Below are 17,604 nucleotides of genomic sequence, written 5' to 3'. Positions count from 1 at the left end.
CCAGCTTGGTCAGGGGTACCAGAGCTTTTCCCAGCCCGTTTATGTAATAAAGCATTATATACAATTGTTGGAAAACATACCAGTTTAAAAATCTTTTATCTATGACTTTAGCCAGGTTTGCTCATCTTTGCCCCAGGGGAAGGGAACTGAAGCTTCTTTCCAGGGCATTGTTTCTCTAGGTGAGGCCTGATGGGCTTAGCATTTCAACAGACTGGGAGTAGCCCCAACAAGATAAAGCCATCGATGGAACATCAACAGAACCAACAGAACGTCAGCGGCCATCTAGGAACATCTACCCCAGACTCTGCCTCCGGCAAAGACTGATAAGAAATTCAAGCAATGAAGATCTAATTAACATCAGAAGCGAAGAAATCCGGATCTAATAGGAGAGCAGATACTAGGAACTACACAACTTGAGACCAATGAACACTGACCCAATTCGTTTCTATGAGTTTTGACTGCAAAAAAGATCTGAAAATTCTAGTAAAGATCATGTGTCATGGAATGATTCTCTGCACACCCGGGCTATGTGCGGATGAGATGATTTCTGTGGTACATCCTGGCCAGAGAAGAAAGTAGTGCCTTGACTCTCTAACATTAAAAATGTTGTTGGAGGGCTTTTTGTTTTTCCTGCAGTTTCAGTGACACAACCAGGAAGCAGAACAGGAGCTATATGTCCCTGTTACTTGGGTCCTAAAATACAGAGAAAGAAGACAGGGCAGAAAGCAAAGAAGAAAAACAGAGCTTTGTCCTCATTCACATGATAGCCCTGTAAGGCTCTAACCCAAAAGATGTAACTGTATAGTGAAACATCTATGGGGGACTCTCTTGCCTGGCACAGAGGGGTTCTGCAGATAGACTTCCAGGGTGGGGAAAGAGTACCAAGTCGGCAACACAAATTACTTCAGGCCAAACTCCAATACATAACTAGAGATTCCATAGATACATCCAGCCTTAAGCCCAGGAGCAATACAGGTGGAGAGAACGGAGCCTGGGTGATTAAAACTACCTATTTAAGCAGTTCAAGGTAGCTGGAAGCAGCACTGGTGCCTCTGGGTTTCTCTGTTCATTATTTAAGGTGAACATAAAAACACAGAGTGCAGGAGCCCAAGGATGTTCCTCACTGGCTTCAAGCTGGCAGTTTGCTAAAAGCAGCGCTCCTTGGTTTCCTTGGTTTGCCGACCAGCAGTGCCACCTCCCCTCCCTGCTGCCACGGTGCTCAGCCTTCCCCAGGGTTAACAAAAGGGCACGTTACTCTGCTTCGCCAGATTTCAGCTCTGAGAATTTCATTCTGAACAGTTCAGCATCTGCTTTAGCCAAAACAGTTCCGCTATTTCCAGGAATATTATTAAAGGAAAAATATACTGCTTGGCACACGCTACCTAAATTCAGGCAACCTTTTATATGAGGATCTCTAGCTTCGGAAGGGAAATTTTGAAATCTGGCAGAGAGGTGACCTTTGTGGTAGAAATGTGTCTATCCCTATCAAAACCTACCTACCTTTGGCCAGATTACAGAGCAGGGAAATACTGCAGTTAAGGGCACGGTAACGAGTTCTGAGAACTGCAGTTACTTGCTGTTTCTGCTGTGGGCAAGAGGTCCCTGATCTCCTGCAGAGCTGCAGCTTGTGCTCACCCACTGCCTTGGCCAGTTACGGCTGCACAGGTCCTCCATGGCTGGATGACGAAATTACAGAGCCAAGGGTGAGCGGAGAGACCAGCATTCCATCTGACGCCTACATACATTCCCGTAACTTTCGGATACGGGACAGCCCCATCTGCCACACAGCCCAGGGTCAACGTCAGCATCACGAGTGCTGCGCAGGCACGAGGGCACTGCAGGAAACAAACTGCGACCAAAAAACCCAGGGCCATTACAATACATCGATGCACAGCTGGAAGAATTAATGTCAAGCAGACAACGGCATTGCAGACGTCCCCTAATAACGAAGGCTTGAATCTGCTGTCTCAGTAAAACTCTCTAAACGAGGTTTGTGTGCAGCTTATGGGGAGTCTCTGAAAGAAATATAAATATAGGCCATCATTCTGCAAAGCTTCACAAACCCAAACCCTTGCATTCAGGTGCCATCTCTCGGACTTTGCTGCAAAATCAAGGCCATTCACGTTAAAAGCACAGACAAGAACATCTGCTCAAACTGATGTGTTTTAACTGTATTAGTTAATTATCCAGACAACTCTTCTTATGTCATGGAAATGCAGTTTGAACACTGGCAGATAAATGCTCTTGCATTAAAAAGGGAGAAATCAGTATTTGCTGTTGGATGTAAGCAGCCATTAGAAGAAACAGTCCCACCTTTCACCCAAGCATACCTTCTCCCCATCTTCAGCACATTATGCAGTCCTTCTGTGTATCCGTGTGTGGGATCTCAGGACTCATATCCATATACCGAGAACTGGCATGTCATCATCATCCTGGAGAATGATTTCAGTTCATTAAGTGCTGCTAGGAAAAAGATATAATTCCTCTCACCAAAAGCCTCAACAGGCTACAAAGGAAGAGTACAAGGAAAAGTTAACTTCTTTCTTCATTATATGTATGCCCTTTCCTCATGCATAAAGCAGGAGCAACACAGAACTTCTATACATATAAAGAAGTTCTATAGATAGATAGATTATATACTTCAGTACATATATGTACGTAGATAGATATAGATCTATGTATTATTATGTACATACTTCAGGTCTGGTTAAAGCACAGCGGCGAGCAGAGGGGGTCTGTGGCGCTTTCATTCCGTGAGAGAAGAAAACCGTACCTCCTGCAGAAGGCAAACTGTCCGTGCAGACTGCAGAAGGCACTCAACAAACAATTTTGGTTTGTCACTCAAGTGCTTGGTTAATGATTCACCCTGAACAACCAGGCAAGGAAGAAGCGAGCTTGTTCTCCTTCAGTGCACTGGCTGCATTAAGAAGAAAGAGCTCAATGTGGAGCCAGTGCAAGAGAGAAACTTCCCACCTGCACTGCTGCAGGAAACTCTTCCCAGGAGTATGAACTGGGATTATGTATCACAACAGCAGGTATGGCTGGAACTATGGAACCAACCCAGCCACACACGGACCTTGTGATATATTTTTCATTAGCAGAACCCAGATCCTTTACGCAGTAGTTGCCTCCCAAATGTGGAAACTGCAAGATAAAAAGCACATTTGGGTGACTTCTTGATGGATGACTGCAGAGCCACAGGCTCATCTCAGATCTCCCACAGACCCAGCCTTGGAGTGCCTGCAAATTCCTTTTTTCCTCTTATGCTTCTGAATGGTTAAAGGCAGCGTGGCGAGCCATTTTACAGGGGATTTCAAGAAAATGACACGCTTGATGTTTACATGTTTTTGCCCATGAGACAACTTTGATATGCCTTGTGAAACACATGCTTTCACAGAAATCTGAGGAGGAAAACGACATCACCAAGAACAGTAAAATCTTGTTCTGTTTGGAACAGACAATTTTAACAAGACTGTTTTAACGGGAATAGCATTTGGTAGATATTTTTAAATGTTGGCAGCAGTTTTTGCTAGACAAAATTTTATGATATCATTCCTTGGATAGATTGCTAATCTGCAAAAACCCATCATTTGAGACCCATTCTAACATTACAGAAGTCCCTTGATTTCCATGTACACAAGGTCAGGCCATTTATGAGTGTAAAGTGTCCCCAGTACTTAATTTTTCCAGGTGACACCCGGTGCCACTTGGCTGTTTGAAAGACAATTTGAGCCAGTACACTTCCACAAAGGACTGCACAGAATGGCCATGTTCTTCTTCCCTTCTAAGAGTTGCATAAGCAGATATAAATGTTTCTGTGTTCAATAACTAAAATTAAGATTCCCTTTGCTTGTAGCCTCCTTCGAGAATGTCACTATTCTGTTTGAGAAACCACATCCTGCTCTGCATCCTATGTGGATTCATTCTGTCAATCCAGGGAGATCAAGTTCAGCAGCCTCCCAGGACTGCTGATAATCTCCTGAAAGTCCACAGTAAACATTTCTTTACACACTGGATCAGATCTGATGAACTATACAACTTCACACCAGCCAGGAAAGTGTGTGGGACTGACTTTTTAACCAATGCAGACGTGGGGGTACACTTACAGGCCAACTATAATTTTCCCTAGAGAATGCTGAGCATATATTTTTTCCACTCAGAGCTATTGTTCCATGTTTTCCCAGGACTTCAGAGTATGTCCAGCAGTGACTGGAACCCCCATGCAGTAAACCCACTCAGGCTTACCAGGAAGCTTCTGTGGGAGCCTCAAGTTTCGGTGCAGCTCAGAAGCTGCACGTGCCCAAAGCATCTCCACGGGAACACGAAGCTTCCCTCGTGTATTTCATTTCTTAATCCGAAATATTCTTCCCACTCAGCCACAACCTAGAAAGGAAAAAAAAGGAAAAGAAGGAAGATCAATTAATTTTGACATAAGGAGTCTTGACTATCCCAACACACTGCAAGGTGAAAAAACATCCCTGCCCCTCTAACAAATCCCCCTGATACTGTCTCCATCAAGTATCAATTATTTAAACGCTGTATTAAGGAGAGTAAAGACACAATGCTTGGAATTCTCAACAACGGCTCAGCTTGGCTACTCCAAGCACTTTCCCACCTGGGGAGCTGAGCAGTTCCAGATTTAAACACCACATTTAATACAAATCTGACAGCAATTTGATTTGATTTGGCTGCCAGCATCGGAGCTGCTTCCACACAGACACACGAGGCTGCTCCGAGCTGCCATTTCATCGGCGCCTGGGGACAGGAACAGCACCCGCACCGGCCACCTGGCTCAGCCCGGGCTCCATCCAGCACCCACCGAGAGCCGCTGCGAGCTGAAATCCTCCCGGCCCCTCCTGCCGGGGAAAGCCTGCCTCCGGCTCCGGCTGCCCCCAGCTCCCACCTCCCGGCAAACAGCAGCTCCATCCTTGGTGGCTGCTCCCGGCTGCGGGCAACCGCCGCCCTTCGGGCAAGCCGATGGCTCGGGCAGCTCCGGTGCCCGCTCTTCCTCGATGCTTTTGCGTTTTCCTGCAGCTCCCCGGGCCGGAGGGAGCGGGCGGCGGCGGGGGCGCGGGGGGGGGGGGAACGAGAGCCCGGCACGGCACCGCGGGGCGCGGGGACCTCTCGTGGGAGAGGCGCGGCGCGCGCGGCACGGAGGTGTCCCCGCCGATGCCTGCTGGCCGGCGCCCACGCGCCTCCCGCCCGCCCCCGACGCCGCTGACCCCACAGCCCGCAGCAGCCCCAGGTGTGAGCGGCCAGGATGAGGAGGGGGCGGCTCCTGCCAGAGGCCGCTCTCCGAGGGTTCCCCGGGCACAGCTGTGCAGGGAGCTGCTGGTCCAGAGGGGCAATGGGGGCATCCCCAGTGTCCCTCCAGGGACAATGGTCAGAGCATCCGGCAGGAGCTGGGGAGCAGCCGGAGGTACCTGGGCACAGAGCACTGCTCCCAGAAAATGCCCAGGGAAAACCCCTCGTGCCAAGGGGCAGCACCTGAGCAGGCAGGGCAGCATGTGGGGTCCCAGGGAAACATTCCACTTTCCCCTTTCATCTTGGCAGCCCTTCCCCAGTGCCCCCCCCCCAAAAAGGGGGGTTATGAGGAGAAAAGGGATTTAAACGGAGGGAAAAAAACTTCCTTTTCCATAATTGTCTGTGTTGAAATTGAGGGGGAATCCCCTTCCTCTGCAATTTTAAGGGCATCAGTTGAAGAAAACCCTGCCTTTTCCATGCTCTTAGGGGTATCACTTGACAGGGAATCCCCATTTTCCATTATTCTCCAGTTTAAATAGAAGGGGAAAACCTTGACAAAGCTATTTTATTGATTGAAATTGAGCATAACTCCCCCATTTTCATCATCCCAAGGTTTAAATTGAGGGGAAAGCCCGGTTGTCCCTCCTTTATAAGGGTTTGAATTGAGGGAGAAATCCCCCTTTTTCCATCACTGGAGAGACCTGAAGCAAGGAAAACCCCTCTTTTTCCAGTATTTTAGGGGATTCAGAGGAGAGAACCCATTTATTGCTATGGCATCTATTTAAGTAGAGACAAACACTCCCTAGTCTCTCATTTTAAGGGGTCCAATTGAAGGAAGCTCCCCCTTTTTCAGCATTTTAAGAATTTAAATCTGTACTTCAGGGCACTTCTAGCTGGGTACTGGCACCTAATCTCTCACAAGGGAGCGAGCCCAGCACTCACAAAACCTTCCTGCTGCCAGAGAGCCCATTATTTTTTCAGTTTTATTTATAATGAATACATCCCTAATTAGAGACCCCAACAGGAGTTACACCATGTATATTATTACTATTCTTCTCCACCCTCCATAGTCCTGTGACTCAATAGCCACCAATGAACAATTACAGAACTTAACAAGGAATCATGCAACTCATGTGTCTACGCTGCCAAAACAAGAAGCTTTTTTACCCTTTCAGTGGATGCAGCTGTAGTAAAACAGAAGGCATCTACAGAGCCCTTTACTCACCTGGAATTTAAGGCAGAGCAGCCAAACAGCTGCAGCTCCTCCCAGTGCTTTTATCCCTTCTGGTAAAATTGCCTCCTCCCTTTTCCCGGGCATTGTGGGAACGAGAGGCGGGCCCGGCCAGGGGTATATTAACCCCAGCCCTGGGTGAAAAGAGGCTCATTCTTTCTGTGGGGTTAGTGGGGGTGAGGGTGTCTTTTTATTTCCATGAAGGGGGGGGGGGGGGGGGTCATTCAGGTTTTCTCATCTTTCTTTCAGCAGGTGCTGGCTTTGAAGACACTGTGAAGAAGATAGCATTGAGTGCATAGTTCATGATTTTTGGATCGAGTGTTCAAGGTTGTTAAGGTGCTTGGTGCTTTTTGTATTTTTTTTTCTTTGCCTTGTTTTTCTTAGAAGCACTGCGATTTCCTGAAATTCCAGATTGTGTCAGTATTACACTCCAAATGTTTCAGCAGGTTCATTGTGCTGCAAGAGGGAGCTACCCTGGGTCAGAGATGACATCGGAGATGGAGGCTTCTGATAGGTAAGTTAAGGACTGTAAGTATGAGTGGGAGCGGGAGCAGGGTCCCAGTTAGTAGCTGACTTGTTAGGATTGGGCTTGTATGCCACTACACTGGTGCATTGGTTTTGGTTTTCTTTGTCATAGCTGACTAAGAGGCCAACCTGGTGATCCCAGTGCCTTTGGAGATGGCTGAGGTGGACTCCTTTGCATCCAGTGTGGATTCTCATCCCTGGTCATCTGAAAGCTAAGTTGGGGGCTGGGGCCCGGAGAAGGGATGATAGCAGGATAGTGGGTTGGAAATTCCTGGGAGAGATTTAAAAAGTAGTGTAGGGGAAAGGGATGCTCTCCAAGGGGCTTCTTAGGTAAGCTAAAGGGAGTAGCCCTACTTTTGACTGCAACTGTAGGGTGTGCAGCGCAGAGCAGTTCCAGTGTGTGTTGTCTTGTCCGGTGTGTGTTCTGTGTCTTTGGCTTCCCTTGGATCAGATCTCTCTGCCTTTTACCCTTAAGGGGCTCATCATAAGCATTGGCCATCATCTCTAGCTTCTTGAACTTTTGTACTTCTCGGTAGGATGCCAATATCACTTGTTCTTTTACCAGTGGGCTTGGCCACATCTTGGAATCACATCTTGAAAGCACTGAGTCGGATCTCTTTGGAGGCCTTGTTCCCGGCTGTACTGCCATCCATCCTTTCCAGCCATGAGCTGTAATGTCCTGGAGCTTGTAAGATTGTCAGGATATGGGAGCATTCTAAATGTGGCCTTGTCTCTCACAGCCATCTTGATCATTGTGACTGACAGTTCTTAGAACAGGTCACTGTTCCAGTCTTTTCTTCTGCTTCTTAGAGCCTCTTTCATCCACCATTGCCATACCATCAGTTATCTTTTTTGGCGTCGTCCCTGTCCTTGCTATTGTTCTTCTTGTCGAGAGCTTTTTTTATCATCCTCATGTCACACTGCTTGTAGTATAATGTGTTGTTTGAGTTTGTGTCTAGCCTGGAATTGCTCTGCTCTGTAGAGTAGTCCTGGGGGGGGGGGGTTAGGTGGAGAAGAAAGGAGACTTTATAGGGAGCCTTTTGCTTGGCTCAGCCACCTGAGCCATGCCTTGGATGGAGTGACTGTGGCCAGTCTGTGTGGTGTTCAGTGGAGATGTGGGAGTGGTGCAGTGGTGTCTTGCAGTTTCATAGTAGTTTGTCCTAAGGCCGACTACTGTGGGATCCTAGGCAGTTTGCTTTGAGGAATGAGAACTTGGGAAAGGCTAAGCTTTCCCTGTCTGTCTGGGTAACTTTGACAAATAATTCTTTTGCAGAGGGAGAACATGTAAACCTGATATGAATGGAGGAGACCAGAGGAGCACAGCAGCGAGGTGGGTGGGTGCCTGAAGTCCAAGCTACGGCCTGACTTTGGGCTCTATGTTTACCTCACTGTTGGGATTTTCATTTTGAAGATGCGAAGCACTTGGCACAGCAGGGTATTGGCACTGGGGGGACCATGAGCTGGATGAGTATTGATTCCAGCACAGAACTGGATGCTACTGGAGTTGTTGTATTAGTGATGAAACTATAAGTAGCCTTTGATTTTTTTTTTTTTGTGTTTTACAGGTGGTCTGCAGCATTCAAATTGCTACTCCAACATGACAGACACCCTTGCAGAAAGAGGTCACAGTCAAGCACTTTCAGGTGGAACCTATCTTGGCAATGCAACCCTTTTGGACACTACATGGGCATGTGCCTTTCCATTTTGTTTTGCCCCTTCTCCCCTGGGAAGGTTGGTCATCATTCAGCTTTTCAGGGGTGGTGTTTCATTTTGGTTATGTTGCAGGGCTGTTCTTTGTCTTTGTTTTTAGGAAGTAAACCTGGATATCAGCAGTCAAGGTCAAGTGAGTGAGGTAAGCAGTGACCAGTGGATGCAACCAGTTATTGCTCAGGTGCCAAATTCTGGGGCAGCTCAAAGCATGCATTGTCTGAGCATCCATTTGTGTGTTTTAGGTGGCCCACTTGTATTATGCCTACAGGGGCTGAACCCCCTCATGGACCAGCTGATGGAGCCAGTTTATCACCCTTGAGCTGCCTGTCCCTGTGAGCCTTCCAGAAGTATTACAGGGCTCTGCGATGAAGCCTGTACCTTTTCTGTTTGAAGGTGCCATCTGGGCAGCCTTTGGCAATGGCTGAGGAGTTGTGGAGAGTCGGGGAGGGAGGGAGGAGCGAGGGTCCCCTCAAGTTTCAGCAATGCTACATCACCTTGTCTCCCCTTAACCCAGGGATACCCTGCGATGTCCGCCTCGGAGTGTGGCCACAGAGTATGAGCCAAGGACCGGGGCGTTCTCAGGAGCCGGTGAGTAGTGGAATTGTTGGGTTTTGGCTGATGTGCTGCTGAGTTCAGGCACTGATGTTGGGTTTTCTTTATTGTAGTAGACTGAGAGAGAACAGCCCTCTGAGGGCAGGAACTTCCCAGATGATGAGGTGGCCTTGTTTTGCACCTGATGAGGATTTGCATCCCTGGATATCTGAGAGCTAAGTCAAGGGCTACACCTCAGGGAGGGGGATGAGAGTGGGGTGCTGGGTCAGGACTTGGTGGGAGGGATCTTTGAATTAGCTTTGGAGATGGGGATGTCCACGAGAGGGCCCCTTAGGCCACGTAAAGGCAAAGTCTCGCTGTTGATCGCAATGCTGAGGTGTGCATGGCAGAGCAGTCCTGGTGTGTGTTGTGTCACTTGTCTATTGTGTGTTCTGTGTCTCTATTGTGGGCATCTTGTGTCACATGTCTTTTGCCTTACCCCTTTGAGGGGCTTATCAGAAATGCTGGGCATCATCCTCAGCAGCTCCTTTGCGTTCCTTGGCCTGACGCTGGTACCCTTGAACCTTTGACTTGCAAGCTCGGACATGCATCGGAATCGCATCTCTCTTTAGCACTATTGAGTCAGACACCTTTTACAGTCTTGTTCTGAGCTGTATTGACAGCTGTGCACCGCAATGATCCCTTATAACAGATTAGGACTTGGGAGAATGTGAGGATAGGTAGAGGATTCCAACCGTACGATTCTCGGGCGTCCATCTTTGCAGTTCTTGGCATAAGTCCTTCTGTTAGGGTCTTTTTCTGCCAGAGTTCTTTGAGCCTCATCGGCCTCATCTAGGTCATGTCATTGGTAATTCTTCTTGCTGAGAGTTTCCTCTCCTTGTTGCATCCCCTTGTTTGTCATCTCCTGTGTCACAGGTGTCTGTGTTTGGCCTGGGGCTGCTTTGCCCTGCTACATAGTCTGGGTGTAGGTGTAATAGGATAAGTCCTAGGGACTTGACATTTGTAATGTAGGGATTAGTTGGACTCAAGATGGTATTTCTAGATTAACACAAAATGTTTGGAGCTGCTAAGTTATGATGCAGTACTTTGACTTTTGTCATCACTTTCTTTCAGATGCAGATGGATTGAATCTGTGGCAGAGTGCCCCATACCAGGTGAGGTGGTTCCCACAGGAAGGTCAGTCACCGTTTGTCTTTGCAGGGCAAGTGTAAATGGTGACTATGTTACAGCTTTGTTCTTCATCTTTATTTGTAGGAAGTAATGCTGAAGATCAGTGGTCAAGGTCGATGGAGCGAGGTGAGCGGTGACTGGTGGCCAGAATGAGTTGTTACTGCTTGGGTATCAGTTTCTGGTGCAGCTCTAAGCATCCGTTTTTGTTTGTGCATTTTAGGTGGTCCACTGGGAAGGTGTCCCGGCCCTGGGATGCTGGAGGCCAGGTGGGTGCAAGCTTAAGCTATAGGTGTGGTGTACTTCAGTTGGAGCAGGGAGGCTGTGGTTTCAGTCTCTCAGCATGTTTTTTTGCTTTGCTTCTCTGCAGGTGCTGCTGCTGCCCTGGGCATGCCAAGGGACAGAGGCGAGCAGGTGAGTTGGCATTTAGGTGGGGCGACTGATAGGTGAGAGGTACGTGGCAGCATGCGAAGCGTGTCCCTTTTCGCTTTGCGGGTATTGTCCGGGCCACCTCTGGAGTCGGATGGAGATTTGAGGTGAGCCTGGGCCAGTGGTGCAGAGGGAGCCCAGCCCGTGCATTTATTCTTCTGGAGGGCAATAGTCGCAGTTTCTGTTTTGTTGTCTTAGGTACTACAAGTAGGTGCAGAGCCTAAGTTTGGAAACGGCCGGTGAGCGATGAGCCTCAGCAGTTATGAGGGAGAGAGGCATTGTGCAAGGGGTCACTTCTGGGATGTGTCATCACAGTCTGAATTTTGTCATTATTCTCCATCTTTTGCAGCTGCCCAAGTGGGCTGTGGGCCATGTATTGACATCCACGGTGCTGAAGCATTCTTTTCTGTTGAGGATGGATTTCGTCTGCTGGTCTTCAGAGAGCTAAGTGTGGGGACTGTTGGTTGGGAGAAGGCAAAAACCTTTGGAATCACAGGAGGCAATTTGAAGTTAGCTGAGAGGAGAGGGCTGTAGTGGGCCAGGCCCCTTGGAGGGTAAGGGAGAGAGGGTTTCTCTTCAGCATCACTCGAGCCTTTGCCGGGCCGGGCAGTTCCAACCCATCTCCATGTTCTCGTGAGCTTTGCATCATTGGATTTTGAGTCTCGATGTCATTGTCCGTCTTTTCACCCGAGGAGCCTGCCTTCGGGTCTGGCACGATTGCCACGGTCTAAATTTTGCCTACTCTTCAGTGTAGCCATGCTTTTGAGCACTTTTGAGCATAGCAAGCACGTGGACATCTTGCATCTTGGCCATTTGTGGGTCGGTCATGTTTTGTGATGTCACTTCTGCCTTTGGCAGCAGAATCCTTCTCTAGGGATCCCTTTGTATCAGCTGGCAGTCGTTGCCTCCTTCTCTAGGCCTACTGCACTTCTTGAGCATCCTCTTACCAGCTTTGGCACTAACTTCTCATAAGGAGTTTACCTTTCACTGTCACGTACTACTGCCGTAGAGCCTTCTTTCCTTTGGCGTCATCGGTCTCTGGCTCATCTTGCACTAGCAATCTTGGGTCCATCAGGTAAAACTGCTGGGCAGTTTCAGTTTGTGTCTATGTTATGTGGTCTGTGTCCGTTGTCTTCAGTGTCATAGGGCTTTGTGATGTCTCAATGCTTTACAGGCATCGTTATGGGCCATATCGGCAGCAGGAGCACTTGCATACTTTCCTGGATTGGGCTTATTCTGGCATCTTTATGGTTTTGCTTTTTGAGACCAGAAGAAGTACACAAGGTGTTCCTATCCATCTTCCTTCTCAGTTTTGGTAGTATCTTTTTTTTCATGTGCCGTTCCCTTGGACTTCTGTATGAAGTATACTAGACCCTCCTCACTGCAGTAGTTTCGTAGCTTCCGTCGCCTCAAAGCATCCTGGTCTCAAGAATTTATCTTCTGAAGCGTTATCTCAAGTCTTCATGTCATCTTTGCTTATATTTGATGCACTGTGTGTCCATGTGCCACTTATGCTTGGAGCTGCCCTGCCCTGGCACATTCAGTCCTGGCTAGTTTGAACAGTTTTAGAACTCTCCTCTCCTGTCTATGGGCTTTTGGGTAGAAAGTTTATGGGGCTGGTGTGGGGATAACTCCTAGCTGTCAGCTACTTGCAGACTGCCTCATGCTGTCTTGCAGGTCCCTAAGGCAAATTTTGATCCCTATGGTCACTGATGCTACCAATTTTCCCAGGATCTACTGTTCCACATCAAGGAGCAGCAGATGGAAGAAGATGTTAAAGCATCTTCTTTTGGGGGGAGTGTTTCTAGTAAGGGCTGCAGTCAGCGTGTAAACTGAAGAAGGGGTGTCTGAGAGTGTGTCTGTCTGTGTGCGTTGACTGGCTCTAACCTTATGTGTGTGTTGTTTTTTGCCTTTCAGGTTCTTCAGTTCATTTTAAAATTTAGAATACGAAGAACCCAGCTGGTCCTGCCCATGCTGTGGGGTCAGTCAGAGGGACACAGGGTTCCTCTTCTCCTTTGTGCTGGGATGAACTGCCTAGGGAATACCATTTCTGACAGCCCAGTCCTACCTGTGTCCTTTGGAAAAGGGCAGAGGTGAAGAGGCGACTGCCAGAGTTCCTTGGGGATGATGGAGTTGTGGTGTTTGGCTGTGCCCAGAGGGGCAGGTTGGGCATTATTTGTGTCTGAGGACTGGGGAGCCGAGCTCTCAGTGCATTCCCAGCTCTCCCAGGGGTGGGAGCAGGTGCAAGGCTGGGTGACAGCCTCTGGTCGGGGCAGGCCCTGGCCCCGGCACAGACACGCTGGGGTGGTTTGGGGACCCTTGGGGAGCAATGGGAGGAAAATGAGGGATGGTGCTGGGCGGAGCGATCGGCTTGTGCTCGTGTCAGCGCAGCTGTGCAGGGCGCTGGGATCTGGGTAAAACACCAGCTCTCCTGGTGTTCAGGAATGCAAGGTCTGAGGGACTGGATTTACCTAGGGCTTTCCAGGAACAAGGGGAAATGTGGTGCCAGAGCTGTGCCCTATCAGGTTGTGTTTCCCTTTGGGGACAGGGAGTCTCTGGGCTGAGGTGAGATTGCTGTGTGAGTGGCAGGGAACAGGGAGCTCAGAATTGCAGGCACTGATGGAATAATTGTCTTAGGTCTGTTTGGTTTGTGTTGGTGAAAACTGGGATTTGGGCTGGAGAGGTGCTCTTGGGAACAATGGATAGAGTACATTTGCTCCATGGATGTGTCAGGAAGGACAGAGAAGGGGAGTATTTATAAACTGTTCTCAGTATTTCATGCAAATTTGGGGTGGAGCAGCAATGCAGGTGGGTGGGTTTGGCCTGGGCCTGTCAGGACTAACCACAAAGAATCCAGCCAAGCCCCTGACCCCTCAAGGCATCTGTGAAACACTTCCACAGCAACCCAAGTCAGAAATCCAGTGATTAGGGAGGTAAAATTATAGGTAATTGCCTATGATCTGTGGGGAATTTCCTTTGGAATTATCAATCAAGGCAGGGCCTATCTTTCAGCTCTTTTCCTGGTGTGCAGTTTGCTCTCTGGTTTAAATGAGTTTGTGTGCTCCTGTTAACAAGCAGTGTGTTTTCACCCTGAAATTTGGGGTGATAGGCCTTCTTTAGCGTTTTTCCCACAACTGAATCATCCCTTCCATGAGTAGTCCATGTTGTTCTACACAGCTGCTTTGGCCGTGGGTCAGAGAGAGAGAAGGGAAATGACTTTTTAGGGCATTGAAATTTCTCCAGGCAGGAGTGGGAGGTCGTCTTGCCCCTCCCCAGAGCCCTGCAGGCGCATGGGAGTAGCTCAGTGCCAGCGCAGCTCTCTGAGCAATAGCAACGCTTGGGAGGTTTGAGTGTTGATAGCAGCTCTCCTGTCTCCTGGTAGCAGTCCTAGGCAGAGGAGGGGAAAAAAGGAACTTGTGTTATTCATGGAAAACTTTCTGCTGTTTCTTGTGCAGTGTTTTAGATCTTTGTATGATTTACTATCCAGTGTCTTCTGTAGGTAGAGAATGACTTATTGGAGGTAAAAATTGAGATAATCACTAATGGAAATGGTAGGGAAAACTTTTGAAGTGAACTTGAGGTGACCTGTAATGGAGAGCATGAAGATTTTGAAGTAAACTATAGCAATCAGTTGTGCACAGGTAGGGAAACCTTTGGGGGTAAAATACAAGGTCACCTCTAGGTGAGGGAATGAACACTTGTTGAGGTAAACTGAGTGAATCAGTTGTGGAAGTATTAGTAAATTCTGGGGGTGAAACTTGATGTAACCTCCATGGTAGAAAATAAATGAATCTTTTGAGGTAAAAAGGAAGTAATCAGTGTTGGAGAGGCAGGGAGATTGAGAGTAAACTTGAGTCTGTAGTCCAGAGAATGAACATACTGAAGTTAAATGGAGGTAGTAACTTGCAGACAGGGAAAAAATGTGGGGGTCAAGTCTGAGGTAATCTCTAGGGGAGACAACATTTTTGAGGTAAACTGAGGCAGTCACTAGGTGACAGGTTGGACAAGTTTTGGGGGGTAGAAATTAAAATGACCTGTTGGGCAGAGAATGGACATACTGAGGTGAATATCAGGTAATAAGTAGTGGACAAGTAGCAATAATTTTGGAGGTGAAAGCTGGGGTGATGTGTGGCAGGGAGAGCATACATCCTGAGGTAAAGTGAGACAGTACTGGAAAGATAGTGAAATATTTCAGGGTAAAACTTGATGAAATCTCCAGGGTAGAAAGAGAATATTTATAGGTCAAAAAGAGTAAATAGTTAGTGGGCAGGTAGGGAAAATACTGGGGGTAAAACCTGAGGTTATCTCTAGGGGGAGAGAATGAACATAGTGAGGTAAAAATCAGGCAATGACTAGTGAATGTTAGGGCAATTTTGGGGGGGTAAAACTGGAGCTAATCTCCAGAGTAGTGAATGAATACTTTCTTGTAAAAAAGAAGAAATCAGAAGTGCACAGACAGGGACAGCTTGGAGGGAAAATCTGAAGCAATCCCCAGGGAAGAGAATGAACAGCATGAGGTAAACTGAGGTAGTCACTTGCAGAGACACAGTGAAAATTTTGGGGATAGACACTGAGACATTCTGGAGGACAGAGAAAATTACTTTTTGGGGTAAAAATGGGATGATGGGTAGGTGGGTAGCTTGTGGGAAAAACTTGAAATAATCTGTAGGAAAGAGCATGAGCATTTTGATGGAAAAATGAGATATTTATTCTTTGCTTCCCTTTGGGATAACTTAATCCGCACCCTTCCAGGAGCAATTCCTTGGCTTCTCCTGGAGAAAACCCCCATGGCAGAGGCAGTGTGCAAAGGAGCCCAGAGCTGTGCTTGGAGCAGAGAGTGCTGAGAGCTGCGTGTGCCTCTGCTGCCCCAGGCTGGCAATATCCCCATGGAACAGACTGGGCAAATGGGATTAGAGGAAGCACAATCCCTTCCTGGAAGAGGTTTTCTCCTGTGCAGATCAGGCACAGGGCAGGAAGGGAACTTTGGAGATCAGCTGCTTTCCCCCAGAAAGCATCACTCACACCAGCATGGATGACATGACCTGTGCCCACTGCTCACCATGCACCTGGCCAGAATCAAGAGCAAAGGTGGGTTTGGGTGTGAGCACTTGAAATAACTTTGAAAGAGAAGCAATCACCTTTTGCTGCTTTTTTCTTTCTTGCAGATGCTGGGATTGCCTCTGGGCACATGTGCTGAGCTCTCCCTGCAGGGAACTGTCAGCCCTGAATGCCTGTGCAATAACTGCAGCTGCCCAGGCAGACACAGGAAACTATTCCACACATGAAATTGCCATGACCCAAGGCACTCCTGGAGAGAGAGTGTAGAGAGTTAGAGCACTGATCCTGCTCCCTGCTTTCCCAGTAGTGCATGAACATGATTTCATCCTGATCCTGAGAGCTCCAAGGACAGTAACAACTGAGGTGCCACTGATGCTGCCACTTTTCTGATGGGCCTGGCCCAGAACCATAGCCCAGCAGGGGTCTGTGGGACCAGTTCACTTCCCCCTCCCTTCCTGCACTCTGGGCAGTTCCAGGAGCCATCTGATCCCTTTCCTAGGTTGCCACCACAGCCTAAGCTCCCCCCCCCCACTGGGCCATGATGGCATCTGCATTCCCAGAGCCAGCGAACGGCTCCGGCCCTCGCACCACTGCCGCACATCAGGCCAGGCTAGGGGAGCTGAAATAAAGCCTGGAACTCTCAAGGGTAAGTAAACTGGCACCACAACCACAAACCTCCCTCAGTTGAGAGTAAAGAGGTGTCCCTGTATTTACACACGTCCAGGAACAATACTCCTCTAGAGCAGTTGTGGATTTACTTTTTTATCAGTTGAACTGGCACTGCTGCCACCTGATGCCATTAAATTCTCCATCCCCACAATCCCTGGTTACCCTTGGCTGTGGGGTTTTTGCTGTCCCACAGTGAGTTAGGAGGGATCTCTGGCCAGCCTTGTTGCCCAAGAGCATTCAAAATCCTAATCCTCACTTCTCTGACTACTGAGTACCTTAAACGCCACTCTGCGTTGTGCAAAAAAGTGCCTTGGGCCCACTGGGAACTGCACATCTCTAACAGCTGTTCTCAGTTATTCCAACTGAGTAAAATAATTATTAAGGAAAAGAGGAACCAGTTAAACCTAACAGCTTTTGCCTGATGTTTTCCTCAGGAATGAGTTAGGAGCGCAGTAGCAAGGCCTTCAGACAGGCACAGTGTCTGATATAAACTATATCTGGGCACACATAAAAAATAGGTTATATATAAATAGGTAGCTATATGCCCTAATATATAATACATATTTATATTACAGAGTTATGTAAGGCATAAATATCTGCCCTACATATAACCAAAAATATTTATCACCAACTACCTCTAAATTACCCCCTGACCCCTGATGCTAGGAATGTAACATTTTTAGGGATCCTAAAATCAAACAGATGCAGGAAAATAAACCACGATTTTATGCCATTAATTCCAAGATGTTTTCCTGGATGTGTGCTGCTGCGTCTGTTTTTCTGTAAGATCTTGTGCCTTATCCCTGAAGTGCACTCAGAATTGTCAGGATCATGAAATCCATTTGGGATTTTACTGTTGCTGCAGTATCCAGTGAGATGAGTTTTTTCAAAATTATTTCTCTTGGACCGAGCACATCTCCTCAAGTTCCTTCTCACTTTCTGCATCCTGGAAATGCAAAAAGGGAAAAGATCAATGTACAGCTCAAGTGAAACAAATAAAAAGCATCGTTTCCCTTCTT

This window comes from Coloeus monedula (assembly GCF_965178545.1).
Source record: "Coloeus monedula genome assembly, contig: HAP1_SCAFFOLD_140, whole genome shotgun sequence".
Classification (NCBI taxonomy): Eukaryota; Metazoa; Chordata; class Aves; order Passeriformes; family Corvidae; genus Coloeus; species Coloeus monedula.
Note: the sequence above shows the minus strand (reverse complement) of the source record.